Source organism: Schistocerca piceifrons, chromosome 2 (assembly GCF_021461385.2).
Source record: "Schistocerca piceifrons isolate TAMUIC-IGC-003096 chromosome 2, iqSchPice1.1, whole genome shotgun sequence".
NCBI classification, from domain to species: domain Eukaryota; kingdom Metazoa; phylum Arthropoda; class Insecta; order Orthoptera; family Acrididae; genus Schistocerca; species Schistocerca piceifrons.
The window spans coordinates 365598382-365611077 of NC_060139.1; the positions used below are offsets into that span (position 1 = coordinate 365598382).

Here is a 12696-nt window from a genome sequence, read left to right on the forward strand (position 1 = left end):
TGGTTACAGAGATACAGCTGTTAGAATATAAACCAAACGGGGACGTTGGTGGTCATTAAAACTGAGCATTTTTGCCTATCCATCTTCGGGGGTATGTCTCATCTGACAGCTAGAATAATGCAAAAACATACCCATCCTTGTCGCCGACAGAACTTCTTCCAATACACAATGCTGAAATCTCGTTTTCAAGAAATTCTATATAACGGGTTCCTGTAAGGAGTTATGGTAAGACAGTCTGCACTCAACTCATTATTTACCACACCACACCAGATAAACATAGAGAAGCGTTCTCGAAAACGTGACTCCACAAAGGCACAAAGGTTTTCATCAGCTCATCGATGTGAGTTATGAGTGGTACTAATACTGCAATCAGTGGAACTGGTTTCACTGGCAAGGGGTGTTAATGAGGTTTCTCAGCGATTTACAATAAGCCAACTAGAAAATTCCATTCGTCTGGCTTCATCTCTTGTGCCATGGTGTGAGTCCACTGTAAATGACAGGGGTAGAGGCAGTGAATGCATAATGCCCACCAAATTCTTGTATGCGGAATAATAATAGATGGTATCACGCTACCACACCACAGGCGGCAACACGAACAGACATCTTAGACTCTAGCGAGGGCTTGCTGCAATCCACACCAACATGTGGGATGTGCTCCTGAAGACTACGCCTTCGCCCTCACAGTGAAGTCAATATAGTGTTGAGCTAGCAACAGCTCTGCCAAAGTTCGAGATGTCAGCTACAGCAGTCAACATTTTCGAGTAGGAGAGAGCCAGTTAAAGTTTCTGAAGAAAAGTACTTCGCAATTAAAAAAATGTTCCAGGCTATTACGCTGTGGTATTTTACAATATCTATGACCTCTCTGTAACGTCTTTCATGGTATGTCCCACCAAAATAAATGTGGTGGTCGCCTGGCTGCAAAACATGTTCCGCAACAGCTGATCTGTCAGTCTTTTCTCTTCTCAGTCGTCCTTGTCCTTTTCTAGTCCTTTTTTGGCCATTCTTTTGATAGTACCCACGTACACCTCCACACAACTATACGGGATCCTATAATTTATTGATTTTTCCAGCGGTTGACCAACATCCTTGGCCGATTATAGATGATGTTCTATCTTCCGAGTGGATTTGGAGGTTACCGCACGGTTCCGCTTTTTTGAAGATTTTTCCTATGCGGTCAGTAACGTCCTTAATGAAAGACAGGAAAAATTTTGATATCATAGGTGCTTGGGCATCGCAGTGGTACGTACGCGATGGTCTAAACGTCTTTTCACCTCAACGAAAGAATTACCATTTTTGAGGAATGCGTCGGTGAGATGTTTTAATTCCACGTCATGCAGCTCTGGTTTGAAGCTTTTCCTTTACTCTATCCGCCCATGTTTCTATGATGCCTCGCTTTTGATGCGGGAGGTGGTTCAAATCCCGGTGTAGGTAACGATCTGTGTGTGTGTGTTTTCGGTAAATCATTTGGCCAAAGCTACCATCTTCTTTCTTGAAAACCACCACAGCAAGAAAATTCAATCTTCCGCCTGCCTGCTCCTCCATGGTAAACTGAATCTTCGGACTGATCCCGTTGAGATGCTTGTCAAGACGACCCAGTTTCTCCCTGCCAAGCCGCCACAAAACAAACGTATCATCCATGTACCGGAAACAAAGATTCGGTTTCTTCTTCGAAGTTTCTAAAGCATGTCCTCTAATTTTTCTATTCTCGCGCGTTCAAAACATGTGACATCACGTCACTGAACAGAAGCACGCGGAAGCGGAATTTTGATGTAGTCATTAACTAGCCAGGGTGTGAATCGCATATTCAAATAAGCTACGATCCCCGTTGAAAATTTCCTCAGAAGATGGGGACGAAACGTTGGGTTTTAAGTTGAAATCCATTCGACTGGGGCGTAGTAGCCCGGAATATTTTATTAATTGTGACATTTCCGCCCGAGAAAGTTTACATGTTACAATTACGAAATGTACTTCGTAATACTGAACATTGTACCTCAAGAGAACAGTTGTTGATTAGTGCATCAAGTAATGCTTTGCTAGTCCAGCACAGTTGCAAATTATCCAGTACTCCTGTGGCCAAGAAGTGTGTCAAAGGTAAGTAAATCTATTATTCATTTATGTAATAAAGTGAATTAATAATTCGTTGTAATTAAAAACGAACAATCTCCTATAGCCCTACAAGAACCCACAGTTGTGGTCAGACGATACTAGTTTCGTCAGGTCACAACTCAATAACTGCAGAAATTCAGCGTGTGCTTATTGAAGGACTGTGGTCTACCAGCTCTGTCGCCTACTTCATCGACACTGTTCGTTTGCACGTTAAGATGAAACAATTTGTAGGGAAGCAGCCTACTCACGCCGTATAAAATTCTCATCAGTCTTTCCATTGTGTGCCAGCCTAGTCCGCTGTAACTAGCTCTGACGCCATAAATATTTGCGCAATACTTTAAAAATCAAGTAAATAACCTGAAACGTTTCTAGCCTGTCAGCAATAATACTAAATCAATATGTGTTGAATATCAGTTCAATAACTTTAACCATTTTCGAAATTTGGACGTTTTTCTGTAAAAATCATTGGCGCAACAGAAAAGAGCTAGAGACTTAAAAATTTATATTTAGATTCCTTTTTCATAATAATTTAGTAGAAACAGTGTTCTGGATCTCACAAATTAAGATTTTAGTTGAAATTCATGATTTTCTGGTTTTTGTCTTAAAAATTAAGGAAGCAAGATAGATTAAGTAGGCTAATAAATAAGGCTAGGATGTTTAAATTTAAGTAGAATGGAGATCCGCTATAATCATAAAGATGTGAGAAGTTTCAACTCAATAACTATATAACTATAGCGATAGCGTATCTCCAAAGGGCAAGTTCAGAGCTCGTCTACTGTGTGTAATGAGATTAAATTAATTCTCTCACCCAAAATAATTGACTTAGCCACGTCAGACTTTTATTATGATTACTTACCTGCCGAATGCACATTTAAATTGAGAGCTTCATCGGCCATCAGCAAAGGAAGCGATGATTTATTCAATAACTTAAAGTGGTGCTTTACTAGCCCAGCGGCTAGTTGGGAGAGCCGATTTGATCGGGCGTTCCCTTAGCCGTCCGCACCGCGGCTTTATATATAAGAACGCTGCGCGAGAGAGAAAGGCCCCAGTTCTCTCCAGACGCTGAATAGCATACCACCTGTGTCGGGAGTCGCGTCGCGTCGGTATCATTGCTATAAACAGCCTCGGATGCCGTACTAAGTTACTCGGGATACTCGTAACCATGACATCATTTTCGAGTGAAGTGTTAATTCTGGGATGACTTTAATGATCTATCTTCAGTTTGCGTATGTCGTATTTTTACGTGCCGCCGGGGGACAAACATTCTACCATTATTTAGCGTGGTGTTTGATGAACATTATCATCAAATTATGGCGAGCATTCACTTAAACATTTAATTTGGACAGTTATAGTTGCATCAGCGCATTAGACTCTGAACTGCTCTGATAGTTGGATTGTGTGGATTCCTTTTTTTGATCTATGACTTCCAGAATATAGCGAACGTTTTTACAGGATCGTTTTTGATGATGAATCCCAGACAATCTCCTAATTCCTCAGAGCTATAAGCTGTAGCTATAAGTGTATTTCTCAGATGAAGTGGGCACTAGGAATTCTAATTACAGGCTTCACGTTTTGCTAATCAGTTTCTGGTTGCCAATATTGTAGTTAGAGAGCCAGTGTTGAGAACGGCAAAAGACAGCATAAATAATAGGAACATTTATATAACAATTAATTCCATCTGCCGCCCCACATATGGTTAAACGGCAGGGAATTGCATCTTTTCTACATTACAAACCATATATTATTAACAAGTATTAATTTCAACCAGCCACCCCACATATGGTGCATTGGCTGGGAACTAAACTGAATAAAAGTAAAAGTGATTTTTAAATATTCGAATTCGGGAGTGAAATGTGACACGCAACTGAGTGACAGAACAGTGATAGTGTTACGTGTGCATGTGGACGACGCAATTGGATTAACAACGCATCTGGATTGACGGAGCTGGCGCTGAGTCTAGCTGCACTGCTGGCATCGCGAGAAGCCAGTTTCGCTTCACCGCAGTCGTCCGCCGGAGCAACCGGAGCCGCGCCTGCAGTTGCGGGCCTCGCAAACGCACAGCAGCTGTCAAAGTGCCGTCTGCAGTTCAACGCGCCGCATCGCATCAGTAATCCTGGTACTCCGCGCCAGCAACGCCATACGTCGTGCAGAAGGAACTAAGTTAAGTGCAAAGCTGTTAAAAATTTTACTAACCTGCACTAAAAGACTGTCGGCGATGGAACACCCTGAAGAAACCGAGGTTAAACTCAAATCAGAACCTATGTCTGTTGAGGGAACTGTAAATTCAGACAGCGATTCAAGTGTAAATATGCATGAAAATAGTAATGTTAAAATGAAATATGAAGTATTGTCTCCTGACAGTAGTGTGAGGAGGGGCAATGATTCAATAATAGAGACCCCTGTATTAAAGCAGAAAGCAGAAATTGTTAATTTATTGGATGATAGTTTATCTGATGAATTAAAAACGAAATAGTCATCAGAGATGGTAGAGTTTAAGAAGGAGAAGTTAGATACGACTAATCAATCAGAAGTTTCATTTAGTTTTGATGATTCTGGTGTTGGAGCTAGTTTTTCGTCACCTGAGTGTGATAAAAAGCCAGATAGTGAGCAACCCAGATACTGGGGCTATTGATTTAAATGTTATATTACAAGCAATAGCTGCCAGTAATGAAAAATTGTCAGCCAGTAATGCAAAAATGTCAGCCAGTAATGCTAGAATGAATGCTGAATTAAAATCTGATATAATTGAGGTATATAACAGGATTGTGGCCAGTCAAACCAATTTTAATAAACGGTTTGAGGCAATGGACAATAAATTAGAATCCAATAATGCTGAATTAAACTATGAGATTGTGGCCAGCCAAACTAATTTTAATAAACGATTGGAGGTAATGGACGATACCTTCAAGGCTGGTTGCAATAAGTTGAAAGAGGATCTGGACAGTTTGAATTATAAAATTGATTTCAACCATGAGGATATTAAGAAAAAGGTTGCTCAACAATTTTCTGAAATGTATAAAACAGTAAAATCCGAAGTTGCTGAGGTTCGCAAAGACTTCCAAATGGAAGATGCGAAGCTGGAGCACAAGTTAACAGAAAAGATCGAGGCGGAATCTAAACTGTGCTCAGATAGGTTTAAAGATGTTAATATAAAGGTAAACATATGTCAAGCAGAAGTAGATGCAATCAAAACGGATACTACTCATATTGTGCAAAGAGTAGATAATGTTGAAATAAGAGTAGAAAATATTAGTACTAACATTGCTAACATTGAGAGTAAAGTAGCTTCAGTAACTTCTGGTAATGGTAGTATGCAACAAGTTGTAGCTGCAAACGCCGCTTTTATCGGGTGTCGGCGGTTCTTGCGGTTCGATCCAGATAAAAATATCCACCCGCTAGATTTCTGGAACGATTTTGAAGATGTGATTCCACCAACTTGGTCTGAACGAGAGAAAATCTCATTTATTAGAAGCCATTTAGCAGGTGACGCCATGCGTTGGTCAGCTGATGTTATGTTGAAGTGTAAAACATTAGCGGAATTTAAAACAGCTTTCATTAATGAGTATTGGTCTAGTAATAAGCAAAATGAAGTGTTGAGAGAATTTTGGAGTGGAAAACGCTTTCATGTAGGCAAGGAATCTATCAAAGAATTTGCTAGGTCATGGATCTCACGTTTGTCACATTTGGCCGAAAAGCTAAAACCTGAAATGATAATACTAGGTCTTGAAGCCAAACTGCCATGGTATTGGCAAACTAGAATTATATCTGCCCATAGAGACAATCTGGATCGTTTCATTGAGTATTTGGAAAGTGTAGAACGTGTTGCTGCCAATGAGGAGCAAGCACGTAATAACAGAAATGCTGATAACACTAGTAGTAATTTTAAGAACGAGCAGAATGGCAATGTAAACATCAGAACAGTAGGTGTTCGCCATCCTAAGAGAGGTAGGCATTGTAGAAATAATTATCAGAACCAACAATGGCATCCAAATGATAGTAATTTTGTTCAGAACAAAATCATGCAGGTGTGGAAAGCAATGCTGTGCCAGTTAACTATAATGGAAATAAAGGAAGCAGTAGTAGGCCGAGGCAGGAAAACTAGTTCGCGTCTATGAGGACACTGGCGCTCACCAGGCGGTTATTTTTCCTAAGCCAGTAGTTACAGTAATTGGTAAGACAGATCAGAATACTCAGACTGAACATGTGGATGAAGGGTCGGTAGCATCTAAGGATACAGCAGAAATATTAGATCACTCACAGTATTTGATAGATACCGTGTTAGAGACGCTTTCTAAGTGGGAAGAGAAAGAGAAGGCGCAGCAGTGTAACGGTAGGGAAGAGCTACAACATACTGAATTGTCAGGTGAAGAAGCAGAAGAAATTCATGCTTATATTTACGATGAGGATGATGTGCTTTTATCTAAAGTGCCTGTGCAGGATGTTGATACTGTACTAATAGATTTAGGACAGGAGTTAAGTGAGAATGTAGAGGGTAGCCTGTTGGGGGTCGATGAACCCAGTTACTGTGACCAGTTGTCACTTGAGAAGGAGCCCGACGATAATAGTGAAAGTTGTTTAGCTGTAACTAGTGTTATGCCCGGTCTGGAGGTGCAGAATCGCTCAGACTACAATAATTTTGGTCATATTCAGCAAACTAAATGTAATGAAGTCGTGCGGTGTTTCGATTTGAAATTAATAGACCGACTGGAAAAGGCAGCTGAAAATGTAATTCAGGAAACTCCTATACACTTTGACCTAAATGTAATGAAGACAGATGTCGATCACTTTAGTTGGAGACAAATCCAAAAGGAACTATTGAATGAATTTGAGGAACCACCTGTACAACCTAGAATAAGCCACCCTATAATAATAGTGAATATGTTGGGTATCAATGTACGTTGTCTCTTAGACAGTGGAAGTGAGGTGAGTGCGATATCTGAATCCTTCTTTGATGCATTACCTGGTAAAGACAAGCTTACAGTAATAAGGGTGTCAGGACTAAGAATAATTGGTGCTACTGGTAAGGTGTCAAAAACGGTAAAGCAAGAAGCTTTGCTGCCCTTTAACATTAATGGTAATTTAATTGATCATCCATACTTAATTGTAAATAATCTCAGTATTGAGGTTTTAATTGGCATAGATTTCTTGTCGAAATATCAGAGTGTTGTTGACTTTGAAAGAAGCCAGTTAAAAACGGTCTTGCCGATAACCGGAGTAATTACGGTGCCTTTTATTGGTAAACATGTAGTAACTAATGATGAAACTTGGGAGCTGCCTATACGAGTTCTGAAAAATAGGAGATATTGGGACGAAGGTGTCAATCTTAGTAAAAGTAAGCTAAACACAGAAGAAGAAGAAGAAGCAGCAATTATTTTGGACAAAATAGAAGCTAAATTGAAGGAAATCGATAAAATTTCAGCTAATCAGATGGAAGAACAGAGACAGGTTTTAAAAAGGCATCATAAGGTATTTTGAAATCGACCTGGCGTGGTCAAAGGTTATGAATGTCAATTAAAGGTGCAACCTGGCCAAGTGTTTTTCAGGAAGCCATACCAAATACATGTAGCTAGGAAGGAGGCGGTTCGAAAGGAGATACAGAGAATGCTAGAGTGGGGTGTGATTGAAAAAGCGGTCAGTGAGTACAATAATCCTCTTGTTGTTGTACCAAAAAGAGACGGGAGTGTCAGATTGGTCTTGGACACTCGTTGGTTGAATGAAATAGTGGTTAGGGAAAGTGATAGACCGCAGAACATGGACGAGTTATTGCAAAAGTTTCGGGGAGTAAAATTTTTAACTTCTATGGACATCACGTGTGGACATTGGAATTTGCCACTGGCGGAAAGTTCAAGGAAGTACACAGCTTTCTTGTACGAAGGAGTTTGTTACCAATATCGTGTGGTACCTTTTGGACTTAAAATCTCTGTTTGTGCCTTCGTACGTGTGATGTGCCATGTTTTAGGACCAGCCTTAAGTAATAAAATAACAGTCTACGTAGATGATCTGTTAATAGCAACTCCTACCTGCGAAGAACACATAGCTTTATTAGAGGAAGTGTTAGAGGCTATTGAGAGAGGTGGTATGAAACCAAAGATTGAAAAGACAGAGTGCGTTAAAGAGGAAATAGGTTTCTTGGGATATATGATAAGTGGAAAAGGTATTCTGCCTGACCCAGGCAAGCTAGCAGTCATTGAAAAATTTGAGGCTCCCAGAAACAAGAGGCAGATGAGATCGATGTTCGGTCTTTTCGGCTTCTATAGGCGTTTTGTTAGTGATCAGGCTTTTAATGCGCCCTGTCTTCACCTCCTGCTGAAAAAGACTACCCCTTGGGTTTGGACAGCAGAATGTCAACAGGCGTTCGAGGTGCTTAAACAATCTTTAATTACTAGTCCTATTTTACATCATCCTGATTTTGAAAAACCATTCTGTATGTCTGTTGATGCTAGTGGCTATGGTATAGCTGTGGAGGTATTCCAAGTAGAAATAGAGAACGAACAAGAAGTGCACAAGACTATAGCTTTCGCAAGTCGATCGTTACAGGCAGCAGAGAGAAATTATGGCATCTCAGAACTGGAAGCATTGGCAATTGTATTTGGGGTACAGAAGTTTGAGCAATATCTATTAGGTCACAAGATAATTGTTTACAGTGCCCATTAGGCTTTGACCTTTTTAAAGACCTATAAGTTGAGGAATGCTCGTTTGGTAAGATGGTCATTGTATGTCCAGCAGTTTGACCTTGAGGTTAGATATATTCAAGGGAAAGACAATCTGGTAGCTGATGGGTTATCTAGAAGTGCGGAGCTCTGTGATGACGCGGCAATTATAGCAACAGACTAAGTGAAGTACGAATGTTTGCGTTGCGCGAAGTAAAGGAAGAAAGTGCATTAAAGAGAGTGATTAAGAACTTGAGACGTGAGCAGAATGCAGATGACCAGCTGAAATTAGTGAAGAACTATTTAGGAAATGCGAACTATCCTAAGGTTTCGCAATACTATTGTCTGCATAAAGGTATTCTGTTTAGGAGGAAAAAGGTAGGTGTTTCTGAATGGAAGCTGTGCTTTCCCTCACAACATGTAGATTTACTAATCGACTATGTACACCTGAGGTATGGGCACTATGGTGCAAAGAAGTGCATTGCAAAATTAAAAGAGAAGGTTGTGTTAGACAACATGTACCACCGTGTTGCCAAGCGTCTAGCATCTTGTGTAGTGTGCCAGAAAGTCGGTGCTGCTAACACAAGAATACAAGGGGATATGCATTCAGTAGAGCCAACTGAAACCCTATTTGCGGAAACAGTTTTGCACTGATATGCGGCACTTAATGGAAGACGACGATTTCACCCGCATGCTGATTTTCAGCTATGAGGCTACTATCTTTCAGCTGAACGGCGCAGTAAACCGGCACAAGGTATGAGTATATTGAGCAGAGAATCCCCACACTGCTGTCGAATGTCACGGTGGATCCCCAAAGGTTAACGTGTTTCGTGCTTGGTTAAGGCATAAAGTGTTTGGTCCCTTCTCCTTTGCAGGGGCGACGATCGATGGACACTATTGCCTGGACATGTTTCAAGTGTAGCTCATGCAGGAATTGCAAGACGGTAGTGATAATTTTATTTGACGTCACGACGGTTCTCCACCACACTTCCACAATGATGTTCATGAGTTCTCGGATACTGTGCGACCACATCGATCAATCTGATGTGCATCAGCTGGAAATCTGCAGTTTCTGGCATAATCGCCAGGTTCACCGAACATGACCATCGTGTGATTTTTACATGTCGGCTTACATGAAAGAATCTGTTCGAAAAACACACCCTCACATCCCCAAAACATCGCTGACTTAGGGGGAAGTATAAGGGCGAATGTGAGCCGAACTGGACTATAGACTGGACGTGTGCCGGGTGACTAAGGGTTCACGCATTGAACATTTGCGAACACAAAATGATAAAATTCTTGAATTGCTGTTTCTATACGTAATTATAATTAAATAATAACGTAACTCAATACAAAGAGTTTTTTACAACCAATTGAAAGTGTCTCGATTCTTTTGAATAGACCTGTATTATTAGGTTGATGCATAATATCGTAGCGTTTTTACAAAAGTTTAATAAACACAACACATACACGTAACAGATACTTTAGTCAACAATAATACATACTCCTTCACTGTTACAGCAGTCTGCCAACGCTGAGGTAACTTTACGAGTCCACGACTGTAGAAATAACATGGTTTCATGGTGAAGATCGCATCGAGCCATATTCAGATCGCCTTTTGATTATCACTGAATGTTCTTTCAACGTTGTTCGATAGAGCCGAAAAAGTGAAAATCTGAGGGCGCAACTTCTGTATAGTGTTCTTTGTCAGTCTAGCAGAATGTGGGCGGGCTTCATCGATGAACAGCACCACTGCACGGAGTCTGCCTGGTCGTTGCTCTTAGACTGCGTCTGCACAGATGCCTCAGTTCTTTACAACAGATATCAGCAGTGATCGACCTACATCGGGGAAGCAATTCGTAGTACATCACATTGTCGCTGTTCCACCAGATGACCAGATGCATAAAATTATCTTTTGTGAATGCGCGTGGGTCTTTGTATGGGGATTTGCTGCTTTGTTTGGGCTCAACCATTCCTTTCTTTTCCTTACGTTATCATGAAGACACCAATGCTCGTCACCAGTAAATATTCAGGACAGGCATGGTCAATATCGTTCACGAGCCAGTTGATATCGATCAAGAAGAGAAGCATATGTGGCCAGCCTTCAAGTTTTGTGCTTTCGACTTAGAGCACACGGCACCCAATTTTGAACCTTCCTCAATGCACGCAAATGTCACGCGGTTGTGGAATGATCACAATTCATCACATCTGACAGTTCTCAATTACACTGCCGTGGATCGTTGTGAATTAATGCGTTTAAACAATCTTCATCAAAAACCCGAAGGTCTTCCTGAACGTGTAGAGTCACCAATGTCAAAGCGATCTTTCTTAAAACGAAGAAACTATTTTCTTGCCGAGCTCTGTCCAATCGCATTATCCTCATACACTGAGGAAATGGTTCTGGAGGCCTCCGCTGCTGCCACCCCTCTATTGAGCTCAAAGAGAAGAGTATGTCGGAAATGTTCCGATTCCTCCACTTGGCACTCCATTTTCGAGGGTTCAAGCCTCTTTAAATGTCAAAATGACAATATGTGAACTGAAATAGCAAGAGTGATCTACGAATAAAAAATGACAATGACAAATAAACCCCACAGCAACACGCAAAAAAAACAAAAAAACCCTACGAACTTATGCACCAACACAATAAATGTTAAGAATTTACGCCCACATAACAACCTCTAGCCACTTTCCACTCCCACCGTTTTCTGTACCACGCAACAGATCCTGATTGCTGTATAAAATACTTGAAAAATAGTGTTACGTTTTATTGCAACGTTTTTGTTATGCCTTAGTGATTCATAGGGCGATTGCGTACTTACAACCAAAAGAAATTAATATATCAAAAACCGCCGTCTTATACAGTTTAGAACAGAAATTTAAGTCTAGAACAAAGTGGTATATGTATCTCTAGCTTGACTAAGCTCACATCTCATCCAAAAATAAACTACATGTGCGACCGCACTGTCGGATGAATGGAGCGGTAGCGGTAGCGGTGGTAACAAGACACGCGACCAGCGAGCGTGACTCAACCCAGCACCTCTTACCGGTTAAACAGTTACAAGTACTCATTCCCAGTCCGTCGTAAAGGCAGGGTCCCATGGTGTAATGGTTAGCACTCTGGACTTTGAATCCAGCGATCCGAGTTCAAATCTCGGTGGGACCTAAAATTTTAAATGAAAGTTTTCGATGTACGACGCTTGTTGTATGATGCAAATGTGTTCTGCAGGAAGAACATGTCGCAGATTAGTTGCAATCAGTTCGCGAAAAGGATTAAAGCAATAAGCGGAAAAACTGATTCATCGCTTGAGCGGTAGCAAAATACGATACAGCAAATATGTGCAGCTGCTGACCTTTGACTCAGAGGCGATTATATGTTTACAGTATTTCAGGCGTGAGACATGGATAACCTAAGATGAACTGCAGCTTGGCCGTCCAGGAAAGATCAATTGATGGACGAGAAAGAACTTTATCCAACTGCTTCGTTTCAAGTTGAGAGTTTCACATTAATCTAGACTCCTAAACTTATTTCATTTCAACAGTATAACGTGTTCGTTGACTCGGAATTACAGATGGAGAGATTTTTCATATCAGTACCGAAAAATCATATATGTTTGCATCTGGTGCGTGACATCATTTCAAACAGTTTAGTGTTCTTTATTAACTGTTATTCATAGTTGTTCAGTTAGTACGAGAGACATTTTTACTTAACGCTGATGAACTGTTCTTCATAGAAGAAATAGCTTACGAAAAGATATGAGGAATGTAGCACACGAAGAGCATACAGCTTTTCAACATTGCCCTTTATAATCAGCAATAAAACGCAAAGTTACGACTTCTCTGTTTTTGTAATTTGATAATTTTTATGGCACAATTAGCTAGAATAGCAGAAGACACGTGGGTAGCACTGCCTCGTTGAGGCACTAAATTTGTGCGAAACAGT

General features: G+C 40.7%; 1 non-coding gene across 1 annotated transcript; it reads left to right on the forward strand.

Annotated features, from left to right (window-relative positions):
* The first annotated feature begins 11847 nt into the window (after positions 1 to 11847).
* Trnaq-uug lies at positions 11848 to 11919 on the forward strand. The gene has a single exon. It is a non-coding gene; the product is annotated as a tRNA-Gln (tRNA).
* Positions 11920 to 12696: the final 777 nt, after the last annotated feature.